Below are 12819 nucleotides of genomic sequence, written 5' to 3'. Positions count from 1 at the left end.
GGGGAAACCCAGCCAGATGGGCGGGGTACAAATAATAAATTATTATTATTATTATTATACAGAGCTAAATAGGTCTAAGCATAAATGAATGCTGCACTGAGTGTCTGCAGCTGCTCTTAGCAGTAACCTTATCTCTACACACGATCTCTAACACTCAGTCTCTCTCTCCGACACACTGACTGACTGACTTGGTGCTGGAGCTGAATAAGTAGAAAGCAGCACGCTGCTCCTCCTCTCAGGAGAATCAGCAGACTCGTCAGGAGATTCTTGGATATGGGAGGGGTGAAATCTCAGCGGCTGCCGGTTTTCTGCCTGCTGTGCTGCTGTGAAATTGCCTTTCAACAGCAGTTCTGTGTTTTGTCTGCTCCTGTAGTACAAACCCACTGCTGAATTTGGACTCCTTCGAGTAGCTTTCTGGGCTTAAGTTACAATGGGAAGCCCAAACCTTGGGGAAGCTGCTGCTCGGACTCCGGTTTGCCATCATTCATATAATTACAATTACAATTATTTGTACCCCACCCATCTGACTGGGTTTCCCCAGCCACTCTAGGCGGCTTCCAGCAAAATATTAAAATGCAATAATACATCAGATATTAAAAGCTTCCCTTTTAATAGTGCTCTCGTGATGTTGTGCAGTCAAGCAAGATAATTCAAGTAGCCATAGGCAATTTTAATAGGAATAATTAATAATAATGCCCTTGTGCACAAAGAAAAGTATGGGTGTTCCATATCTGCTCTTCTATGACTTCGCAACAGTAATCACACCAATCTGGCGCTGGGTAATTGATTTACAGCCTCGAAATCAGACTACGGTTTCCCCTGTAGAGATTTCCAGTTCCAAACGTAGCAGATATTTGATCCATTTGTCTCTGGAGAAGAGCACGGTCTTAACAGAAACTATGAAAGATGGTTTATAGCTGGTTAATCCTCAAAACATGAACCACCAGAGTACTATTGCAGCACAAGGAAATCTCTACTCTAATTTCACACTAGCTGTTTTGGAATTGAAGGGAGGTTGCTCAAAATCAAATGTAATCTAGTACCAACGAACTGGCACTAGCCAAAATATACAAACAATTGGAAATTTGACTACTTTCATTCTGAAGCAATGCCACAAGAAATACACTTTTACTTAAATGTGATCTGTGAACATAGGTCCATGTATGACATTAAATGCTGATAAAATAAACAATAGGGATTTGCCTACCCTTGAGAAATTATATATATTGCGCTACATGGGGTCTTAGAAAACCAGCTAGCTGCACTAATCAGGAAAATTCTTATTGTTGCTCTATCCTTGAGGACCAACAATATTCTGTATTTAATTTTTTTTAAGTACTTTTGTTTATTTGAACTTAATATGCCACCAAATCCATGCTGATACAAAAAAAGCACGGAGGGGTGTGTGCATAGATACATAATGCTTGGGAATTAGGAAGTGGTTGCAGAACACAATGCATACTGAGTACCTTAAACTGGGGATCCCTTTGTATGGACAGGTGTGTTCTTGGTGGTTTGTTTTGCTGAAAATATAAGTAGACCAAAAAGAAACCTTGTGGGCAAAAGGGGAGTGGCAGTTCTAGGGAACAACAGATCATAAGTCTCATGTTTGGAATTTTGTGCAGTTATGTTTGCACATAAATAAGTCCTACTGAATTCAGGGGTTAGGATTGCAACCTGAAATATTTTTATATAGGCAGATCTATAAACGGACTTCAAAATATGCTCTTCTTGGTTTTAATTGGTTGTCTTTGATTGACTGAATTAATGTTTTACTTGCATGTTTTAATGTTGTTTACTTGGTGCTCTATTGCTGTTTTAGTTGTATTTTATTACAGAATTTGTTTGATCTCAGTGAGCCACCTTGAGGACCATTTGGTGAAAAGGGGGAATACAAATTAAATATATAAACAAAACAGTTGCCCATACAGCACATGCTGTACATTTAACCATATGAAGGATGCATGAATTCATTTTTCTTGCAATACACAGGAAGCAGATCGTGTGTCCTCGGTTATCCGCCAGCTGCAAACTTATTCACCATTTTCTTATCCTGTGTTTGATGCAACACAGCAGAGTTGCAAGGAATTTAAAAGGTATTCATTGCTGGTATCAGGATTGGTATTCTTCATATTTGAACTACCCCAGATATTGTAATATTGCAGACTACTTTGTCTGAGGCCAGTTGCATGTTACCAATATGCATAATGGTTCATTCTTCCTCACCTACCTTAAAACTGACTGTACAACACATCAAAAATAGAATGCACTTGATTAGAATAAGCAATATTAAAAATAAATGTAGATAGAAAACACATTTAGGTTCTCTAAACTTATTTCTCGTTCCATATTCCTGATCAAGATATAAAGAAATCTATCAGCCAGATCATGGGTAGGCGGACTAAGGCCCCTTCTAAATCCGGCCCGTGAACGGTCCAGAAATCAGCGTGTTTTTACATGAGTGGAATATGTTCTTTTATTTAAAATGCATCTCTGGGTTATTTGTGGGGCACAGGAATTCATTCATACCCCCCCAAAAAAATGTAGTCTGGCCCCCCACAAGGTCTGAGGGACAGGGGACCAGCCCCCTGCTGAAAAAGTTTGCTGACCCTTGAGCCAGATGAATTAGCACATTGACCTCTGGTTTTTAATACTCTTGCTTACTGTCTCATAATCTGTCCTGTCCTAAAATGTAGCACAATTTTCATCTGCCATTGTTTTATCTAAATCAGAATACGGTACCTGTGGCTCTCCAAACGTTGTACTACAATTCCCAAGATGGAATTGTACTACAACTCCCATGATGGGAGTTCGAGTCTGACAACATTTGGAAGGCCACTGGTTAGCCACCTCTGGTCTAAATAATGTAACTGGTACTTAATCAAAATACATGTTCTGTTGGATGAAACCATAATTCTTTGCAAGAACAAGCCTCACAGTTGGGCTAGATATACTTTTATTCTGGGGGAGGAGTGTCATCTGTAATCACCGGGAAAGCAAGCAAAGAATACTTCAGCGTACTGTTCATCCTCAAGCCACCACAAGCCTTTCAGCAATTTTGTTTTCTTGACAGCACGATCTTCTGCATGTTTACCAAGAAGTAACTCCCAGTGTGTCCAGTGGGGCTTAGTCATAGGAAGATGTGCAGAGGATTGCACACTAAAAATATGGTTCAAATTAACACAAATGGAAAAAATGCAGGTCCTGGTTTTGCTGGTCTTATTTGCCCCCTGGTAAACTCTGGATCAAGAGACGTGGGTGGCACTGTGGACTCTAAACCACTGAGCCTTGGGCTTGCTGATCGGAAGGTCAGCGATTGGAATCCCCACGACGGGGTGAGCTCCCGTTGCTCGGTCCCAGCTCCTGCCAACCTAGCAGTTCGAAAGCACACCAAAAAGTGCAAGTAGATAAATAGGTACCACTCTGGCAGGGAGGTAAACGGCCTTTCCGTGCGCTGCTCTGGTTTTGCCAGAAGCGGCTTAGTCATGCTGGCCATGTGACCCAGAAAAACTAGTCTGCGGACAAACGCCGGCTCCCTCAGCCTGTAAAGAGAGATGAGCGCCGCAACCCCAGAGTCATCTGCTACTGGACTTAACTGTCAGGGGTCCTTTTACCTTTTTTTAAACTCTGGATCAGGGACAATCTAGAAAATTCTCAGGACTAAAGGGGTAAGATATAAGGATATCACAGTAGCATTTTAAATGCTGACTAATGTTACTATGATTTATGATGTAGAAATATTTCAAAATAGGACAATATTGCAGCTTTAGGCTGAGCAAATGTTCATTTCAGTCTAGAGCATCTACAGTAATTCTGCAGTGATCAACAATCCTTTTTGTAAATCATTAGGCCAGTTTTTCTCAGAGGAGACTTTAGTTCTAAAAATAAAAGTATTTTACCAATGCTGAAGTATGTTGTCAGAAAGGTTATAGTGAGTTTTATACTCTATTTATACACCTATAATATGCCACTTTATGTTTTCCCAAGCCAAAAATCTGCCTAGCCAGTCAGAAATATTACCTTTTCCAAAATGTGTTGCAAATCGGAAGGTGTGTCTTTCAGCTTGCGTAATCTTGAAAGTATTTAATTCTACAAATGCTATGTACTGTTGATTCATTTCCCCACTGTGTCTGTTTAATTAATGGGTGACCTGAAGAAACTCTGAAATCGTGTCCTTAAATAAATATTGTCCATAAATGGATCATGTCAGCAACACTCAACTTACACAGTTGCCTGGAATGGGCAACGTAACGACGCTTGTCAGTTCTATTGGATTTGTAGCTGATTTTTAGGCGGAATGGCCCTGTTTTCTTTTTCTCAAAAAAGCATGTGAACACTTAGAGGAGAAGTTAAACAAGCTCACTTCTATGGTGACTCTGGTTCCGTTGAATCAAAGTAATTAATTATCCTTCAGAGAATTTTTTTTTATTATGTGTTAGTTACTTCACTTAAAAGGGAAAAAAAGACAGAAAGAACATGGTTCCAAGAACACAACAGAACTTTCCCACCAGGCATAGTAGTTGAAGGAAAAGCTTTCTGGAGATTACAAATGTATTTTAGGTTGTATTCAACTAAGTCCTACTCAGAGTAGACCCCTTCTAATGAACCTGGGTTTATCATGTCTATTAACTTCATTGAGTCTATTCTAAGTAGGAATAGTGTTCAGTACCACCCTTAACCTCAATAAACCTTATTTATGGTGACAGAAAACAAGTACCGCAATAAATAATTAGTATCATGGGAGTAATTCCTATTTTCATCAACCGTTGCATCCTCTTTGACACAGAAGGCTTTGGTGCAACATAAGAGCTCCTCCACACTCCTGTTTGTCTACAAACCTGCTTAAGATTGCAATTCTATGCGCACTTCCCTGAGAACAATCTGCACTTAATGCAGTGGGGATTACTTCTGAGTAACCACGTGCTTTATTTATTCGTTGTAATTGTTTCTAAAGCTCTTGCAAAACAAAATGTTGTATGATAAATAACACTAAAGACGAGCCCTGCCTGCAGGCTTACAATCTTTTAGCACTTTTAACTTAGAGCTTTTTTGTTGATTCTACTACAACATGCTAAAATGTCTTTGCTTATGGAATTCTATTTTTGTCTTGTTTTGTAAAGTCGGCATGGGATGTTATTATATATGGGTTTTGCAACAATTGTATCTTAGTTTGTGTAGTATGTTTGCCAATCTTCTTTATTTTTCAGGTTTGAAAAGATTATATTAATTTGCAATTCGCTGAGGTTGCCATCCTGTAAACACTTATGTGGGAATATATTACATTGAACTCAGTGGAACTTACCTCTGAGTAAACATGCATAGGTTTGGACTCCATTCATCCCAGAAGTATTCCATTCTCTCCCCTCCTATCTAAACCCCTAAAGCACTCAAAGCCATTGTTTTATGTCAGTGTTTCCAGAGCCTCTGGACAAATAAGCACATCTTGGAGAACCTCTGTCACAAACCGCAGCTTTTGAAATTTCTGGGTGTTGGCTTTGCAGTTTAAAAATAATGTGTGGGGTTTTCAAAGTGTATTATTTTCCTGTGCGTTCTTAACTCAGACCACACAGCCATTTTACAAACTACAATTTCTTCAGAGTGGCATTTAGCCAGTGTTCAAACTGTTAAAAAGCCAGCGAGCCTCACTGAGAGCCTAAGGGAAAGTTGTATAACATGTAGGTAAATAAACAGAGGGATCAGAACCTTTCAGTGGCTTACGGGACCTTTATAGACTTGTCTCCATATTGCCAACAACAGATGTTCTACAGAGGGAATCAGCTGGAGAAGACATGACTTCAGTCAGCCCCACTAAGATTGTTGGCAACAGTGGCATCCAGTTGGTGGAGCATGATACCCTTATTTATGGGACGGCCTCTCCTGGTCTGCCCTGCAGAGGACCTTAAGGTCCATGAATAATCATGTTTTAGAAGTCCCGGGCCCTAAGGAAGTCAGATTATCCTCCACCAGGACCAGGGCCTTCTCAGTGATGGCTCCGACCTGGTGCAATGCTCTGTCCCATGAGACCAGGGCCCTGCAGGATTTAACTTCCTTCCGCAGGGCCTGTAAGACAGAGCTATTCCACCTGGCTTTCAATTAGAACTTAGCCTGATCTTTTATTCCCCTTCCTTCCCTCCCCCTCCCCTTTTTATGAAGATTACCCGCTCTGCGATCCCACACAGCTAATTCTCCCCTGCTCTCCTCGCTGGCCCAAAGAGGACTAATTTAGCCAGCTAGCCCTGGTGATCATCTAATGTTTATTGAATAGATTTCCCCCTAAATTGATTTTTGAATTATGAATTAATTGATGCAACAAAAAACAGCATAAAATACAGTATAAAACATGAATAATAATAAGGTGTTTTAAATTTGTTGTTGGCCACCCTGAGCCTGGTTTTCTGAACCGGGAAGTGTTTAACTTTGTGGATAGTAGGTTTCCCAGATGTCCTGTACTATTTTGTACACCAAATCAATGAATGGACACTCTTAGAATGACGGATCAATCTGCATCCTTTAATATAATTTGTTGTTATATTAAAGGTAAAGGTACCCCTGACCGTTAGGTCCAGTCACGGATGACTCTAGGGTTGCAGCGTTCATCTCGCTTTACTGGCCGAAGGAGCCGACATTTGTCCACAGACAGTTTTTCCAGGTCATGTGGCCAGCATGACTAAGCTGCTTCTGCTGAACCAGAGCAGCGCACGGAAACGCCGTTTACCTTCCCACCGCAGCAGTACCTATTTATCTACTTGCACTTTGACGTGCTTTTGAACTGCTAGGTGGGCAGGAGCAGGGACCGAGCAACGGGAGCTCACTGCATTGCGGGGATTCGAACCGCCGACCTTCTGACCGGCAAGCCCAAGGCTCTGTGGTTTAGACCACAGCACCACCCATGTCCCTTAATATAACTTGTTGATATATTAAACCAGTGGCTTTCAAAATATTTTTCAGAGAACCCAGGGGTGTTCTCCAAGACATTGCTGTAGTCACACACTTCACCAAAGGACAGCGTGTTTAATGTGACTAATAATCTTTTGCAAAACAGAGACAAGGGGCAGTGCTGGGCGTTTTCTAGAACTCGTAGGGAAGCTTGCAGCAACCTCCGTATATTTAGATCCCATCAGCCCTGCCCACCACAGCCATACATGGAGCCAATGGGAATTGCAGCCATGCTGGGCGCTGCATGTTGCTGTTCGGCATCTAGAGGGCATGAGGTTGGCACAGGCCTTTCTAGGGCATACTTCTGGTTCATTAAGCATAGCATGCTATAACCTAAGCTCTCCGCAAAGATAAAGCCCAGGATCTGCTACAAGACAGAAGCAGACAAGGCAGAAGGAAGGTTGATGTCACAGTCCGGTTCACGAGCGATCGAAGTCCTGGCTTAGGACCAGGGGCAAGATGGCGGGGTGGGAGCAGGAACGGGAGACCAGAAGCCAGGAGTCAGAAAGCCGAGGGTCAGAGAACCAGGGTCCGAGGGTCAGGAAGCAAGGAGTCACGAAGTCAAAGGGTCCGAGGATCAAGAAGCAAAGAGTCAAACACAGCAAGGCAGGGAACGTGTTGCTGTGGCAAAGAGCTGAAGGGAAAATGCTGACCTTATATCCCTTTCCAGCTCTTGCCACCAGGTGCTGTGAGTTACCAATTGGCCTCACCTGTGAGGCCGCGCCTTGCCTCTCCAGAACAAACTTAGGAAGGCCCCAGTCCTGCGAAGCCCTACTGGTCACAGGGCCTGGCTCCTGCACACACTCCTGACAGTTGAAAAGGCACTGGATGAAACCACTGCAGAAAGGAGACCCTCATTCCACTACAGAGAAGCGTCCTGGAAAAGAGGATTGTGCATATACATGTGCCTCCAAATGCCCTTAGAACTCCAACACACTGGGAGCCAGTGTGGTGTGGTGGTTAAGAGTGGTGGACTCGTAATCTGGTGAACTGTGTTCGCTTCCTCCACATGCAGCTGCTGGGTGACCTTGGGCTAGTCACACTTCTTTGAAGTCTCTCAGCCCCACTCACCCCACAGAGTATTTGTTGTGGGGGAGGAAGGGAAAGGAGAATGTTAGCCGCTTTGAGACTCCTTCAAGTAGTGATAAAGCGGGATATCAAATCCAAACTCCTCCTCCTCTTCCTCTTCTTCTTCTTCTTCTTCTTCTTCTTCTTCTTCTTCTTCTTCTAACTTATTCCCGTTCAGTGTTAACCCTGCCCACCAATCTCACCCCCCATCAGCTCCTCTTCCCCTGCCCCCTGCCAGTGTTTTTCCTCCAACCAATGTCCCAGAAGCACATTTGGGAGAGCAAACTCGCATCTGGAACCCTGCTTGGTTACAGGAAAGTTGCAGGAAGAAAGCAGAAGAAGGGGATATGATGCAGCACCCTTCCTCCTGCCCACCACATCCGCCAGTGTTTTGAATCAGGAGTTGGCCATATAATTTGCCACTCCACATTTTATGGCCAGCTACTCGTTCAAGGCCCAAAGCTGTCAAGCCTGGTTTCAGCAGAAAGGAGACAGAGATGGGTGACATCAGCCTGCATATGACATTCTACTGTACTCCAAACTTTTGGGTGACCTTTATTGGCAGTTTCATGTACAGTTATTTAAAAAAAACAACCATGGGCAATAGAATATATCCCTGCAGAACCACATCAGAACTCCCTTCTGGAATCACCATATGTGGTAGGAATAGAACCATTACAAGACAGTGTCCCCTGATTCCAGTGCATGCAATTGACCCAAAGGAATACCATGTGCAGTGGCACTCAGAACCACCAAATTTCAAGGAAAATGAATGAGGCCACATGAGACCAATCAGACTGCTGCATTTTAGATCCTATTCAACTCAATACATAACACCACACTTCCTCTATCTTTCTCCTAACAAAGAATGTTAATATGGGCAACCAAGGCATTCTCAGTCATGAATTAAAAGCCTCATTGCTTTTTGAATAATATGCCCTTATGACCAGGGTAGGGAACCGGAGACCCTCTAGGTCAGTGTTTCCCAACCTTGGGTCTCCAGCTGTTTTTGGACTACAACTCCCATCATCCCTTGCTACCAAGACCAATGGTCAGGGATGATGGGAATTGTAGTCCAACAGCAGCTGGAGACCCAAGGTTGGGAAACACTGCTCTAGGTTATCGCCACCCAATGTTGTGGGGTGGTCAATGATCATTGATGATGGGTGTTGTAGTGACATTTGAAGGACTACATTCCCCCACCCCTACAACCTTTGCTTGTTTAAGAAGAAGAAAAGCATATTTGGGGGGGGGGGGGGATGAAGGACTATTATTCATTTGCTTCCATCTGAATGCCCTACATTTTATTATTAGAATTGTAATAATTGTAAGCCAGCCATTCTGGGTTGCTTCCAACAGAATATTTAAAAAGCAATAAAATACCAAACATTAAAAACTTCCGTAAACTGGGCTGCCTTCAGATGTCTTCTAAAAGTCAGGCCGTTGTTTATTTCCTTGACACCTGATGGGAGGGCATTCCACAGGGCAGGCGCCACCACCGAGAAGGCCCTCAGCCTGGTTCCCTGTAACCTCACTTTTCGCAGGAAGGGAACCGCCAGAAGGCCCTCAGCGCTGGACCTCAGTGTCTGGGCTGAACGATGGGAGTGGAGACGCTCCTTCAGGTCTACTGGGCTGAGGCCGTTTAGGGCTTTAAAGGTCAGCACCAACACTTTGAATTGTGCTCGAAAACGTACTGGGAGCCAGTGTAGGTCTTTCAGGACTGGTGTTATGGTATCGGTGGCCACCCACAGTCACCAGTCTAGCTGCTGCATTCTGGGTTAGTTGTAGTTTCCGGGTCACCTTCAGAGGTAGCCCCACATAGAGCACATTGCCGTAGTCCAAGCAGGAGAGGGTTGTTGGTAAAAGTGTTTATACTATATTGTTGTATCTCTTTCCCAGTCCCAATCCAGATCTAATTCACCTTCTTCCATGCATCCTGGAGAGTTAAAAAAAACCTGTTAGAATTATTAGATTAATCTTGATCCTCGGTGACATAAGAGCAATTTAAAATTAACTTCCGACTACATTTATGTAAACTGTGTATCCTCCCTTGGACAGAATAATCCACTATATTCACATATAAACAGAACCTTTAAATATGCAACAGATGTTCTCTTTTTAAAAATGGCTCTTGAATTCATTGACAGGCCTTTGGCTAAACAGATGAATTAATTTGTTCGGGGCAGATTTCATAAACCCTCTAATAATTCTTACCCATACACATCTTGACTTGATTTCTCGGGTCTACGGCATGTGTTTTAAATATTTTAACCTTTACTACTTTAATCAGGTAGCATTTACTTCAGGTTTCGATGATGATCGGTCATTGAAAGATATAGTTAACTAGGAAATAAAATCCAATTTGTCAGTTAAATAAGCTCCACAGATCTATATAAACATAAGAAATCAGTCGATTCTACTGAATGTTTTGAGAACGGTTCCACTGAAGCTTTAACGTCACCCTCACCGGGTGATGTAGCCGGGATTTCTCAGTTATCAGCATGTAGGGGCTGTTGCGCACAGAGAGTATTTCATGTTGCTGCTTTGCCAAAGCAAAAAGACAACACATTTGAACATGCGTTTTTCAGAAGGGAGTCTCGGCAACTAAAGTGCAGGCTTACAGAAGGAAAATAGAACATTCACAAGTCAGGCCTGCAATAAAATGTTGCAGTGTGAAGAGCTTCTCTTTCTATTTCGTCTCCCAAGGGTGTGTTTGTTTGTTTAATCCTAACCATCAGTCAGTGTTCCATGTCCACTAAGCATGCTCAGTCCTCACTGGGCTGGTTTTGGGGGGTTCACTATGGGAATTATTTTATTCAAATTTGTTGCACATCTTCAAACCCTGTGATTTCTCCCAAGTCTGCTTATACCTTCCTCTCGTGTATGTTTGGTGCTGTTTTGACTACATACGGCCTGACACTCTGAAACTATTAGCATGCTAATTTCAAAAAGCCATCTCAGTCCATCACCCCACGGACTTTGGAGGACCTTCCCAGATGTACTCATTTAAAAATCTGAGTCATTGTTAAAACAGGCTCCCCCCTTCCTTAATAATAATGATGATGATGATAATAAAATTTATTTATTTCCCGCCTTCCCCAGCCAAAGCCGGGCTTAGAGCAGCTAACAACAGTAAAATAATACAGCATTCTAAAATCAATTCATTATAAAATCAGTTAACCAGTTTATGGGCCTTCCCTACTGAATGCTGACGGCTTGTACAGAGGAGGTTGGGCGATCCAAAATAAGTGCGTGGAGGAGTTGTGTTTTCATGCTGAGGAATCAACATCATCCCTGCCCATGTATTTTATTTCTCACCTACTTCAATGCTTGCAACAGGTTTTCAAGTTCAGTCTGTTCTCCTAGCTAATGACTAGAGAACTGAACCGATGGACAAGCTTTCCGAAGTCTAGTTTTCAAGTGTCGAACCATGGTACCCTAAGTTGCCATCAAAGTTGTTTATTTGGTAGATGCAGTGTGGTGTAGTGGTTAAGAGCGATAGTCTCGTAATCTGGTGAACGGGGTTCGCTTCCCCACTCCTCCACATGCAGCTGCTGGGTGACCTTGGGCTAGTCACACTTCTCTGAAGTCTCTCAGCCCCACTCACCTCACAGAGTGTTTGTTGTGGGGGAGGAAGGGAAAGGAGAATGTTAGCCGCTTTGAGACTCCTTAGGCAATGGCGGAGGAGCCCTCTCCGGCACCCAGGGCAGGGCAGCCTATACAGACTGCACATGTGCGGCATTCCATACAGACTGCGCATGTGCGGCATCCCATATGGAGTGTGCACGCATGGCAGCCTGTACGGTTACCGTGCAAGAGGCAGCCCGTACGGACGCCCGTATGGACTGCGTGTGCCCTCGGCCGCTCTGCAGCTGGGGGGAGGCAGAGGCCATCTTGTCACACACACCCCTAGTGGCTCCCTGGGTGGACCGCCCCCTCTGCCCCCCACTTCGTACGCCCCTGTCCTTAGGGTAGTGATAAAACAGGATATCAAATCCAAACTCTTCTATCAGCCTCAAAAGCAAAATGGCCTCAACAAAAAAATAAGGCTATAAAAACCCTGCATGCCATGCTCCCCCCCCCCAGGGGGTACTCAAGGTTATGTAGTACTGGCACCTCTTTTCCAGTTATTAAAAAATGTGGTACTTACTAAAACAACTTCATGGTGAGTATTGGCACCTATTTTTCTAGAAAAAAGCACTGACTGTATGTACCAAAGGCATTCTAGCACTAGTTCAATTAATTTTATGTCATGTGGGGAAAGAGTGTGCTAGCCACATTATGCACCCTTAAAGATATGTTATGTTTTGCTAGCTCTGGCCTAGATGAGTGACATTTGGATTCAAATATGATCGCCACACCTGATAACTCAGTGATCTTAGCCATTTCCCAGATAACGTGATAACTTCATTTGGCTGAAATCAGAATTATTATTACTCAAAACGTAAGTTACATCATTCACTATGCAAGTGTTGGGAAACCTGAAGGGGAGAGTGCAATAGAGTTCACCAAAAGTTAGCTCTGAATTAAAGTTTACAGTTTATCTTTCACCAGGATGAAGAAAATTCATCGTGATCAGAGGTCTCTTAAAGGTCCTAAGCAAAATAAGCCAAGTTCCTTTTGGACTGTAATCTGTATCGTATATCACATTTGGCACACTGGCTTTGCTCTGCTAAAGGCCAGGAATGAATGTTCCCGAGAAGCAAGATCCTTTCATCTAACTCACTAGAGATCAATTCTTGCAGGTTAGGTCTTGATTTACAGCACACTGAAGGATCAAGGCGCATGACAATGTGCTGTCCACATTGCACCAGG

This window comes from Podarcis cretensis, assembly GCF_951804945.1.
Source record: "Podarcis cretensis genome assembly, chromosome: 11".
NCBI classification, from domain to species: domain Eukaryota; kingdom Metazoa; phylum Chordata; class Lepidosauria; order Squamata; family Lacertidae; genus Podarcis; species Podarcis cretensis.
This window is presented reverse-complemented; position numbering follows the sequence as displayed.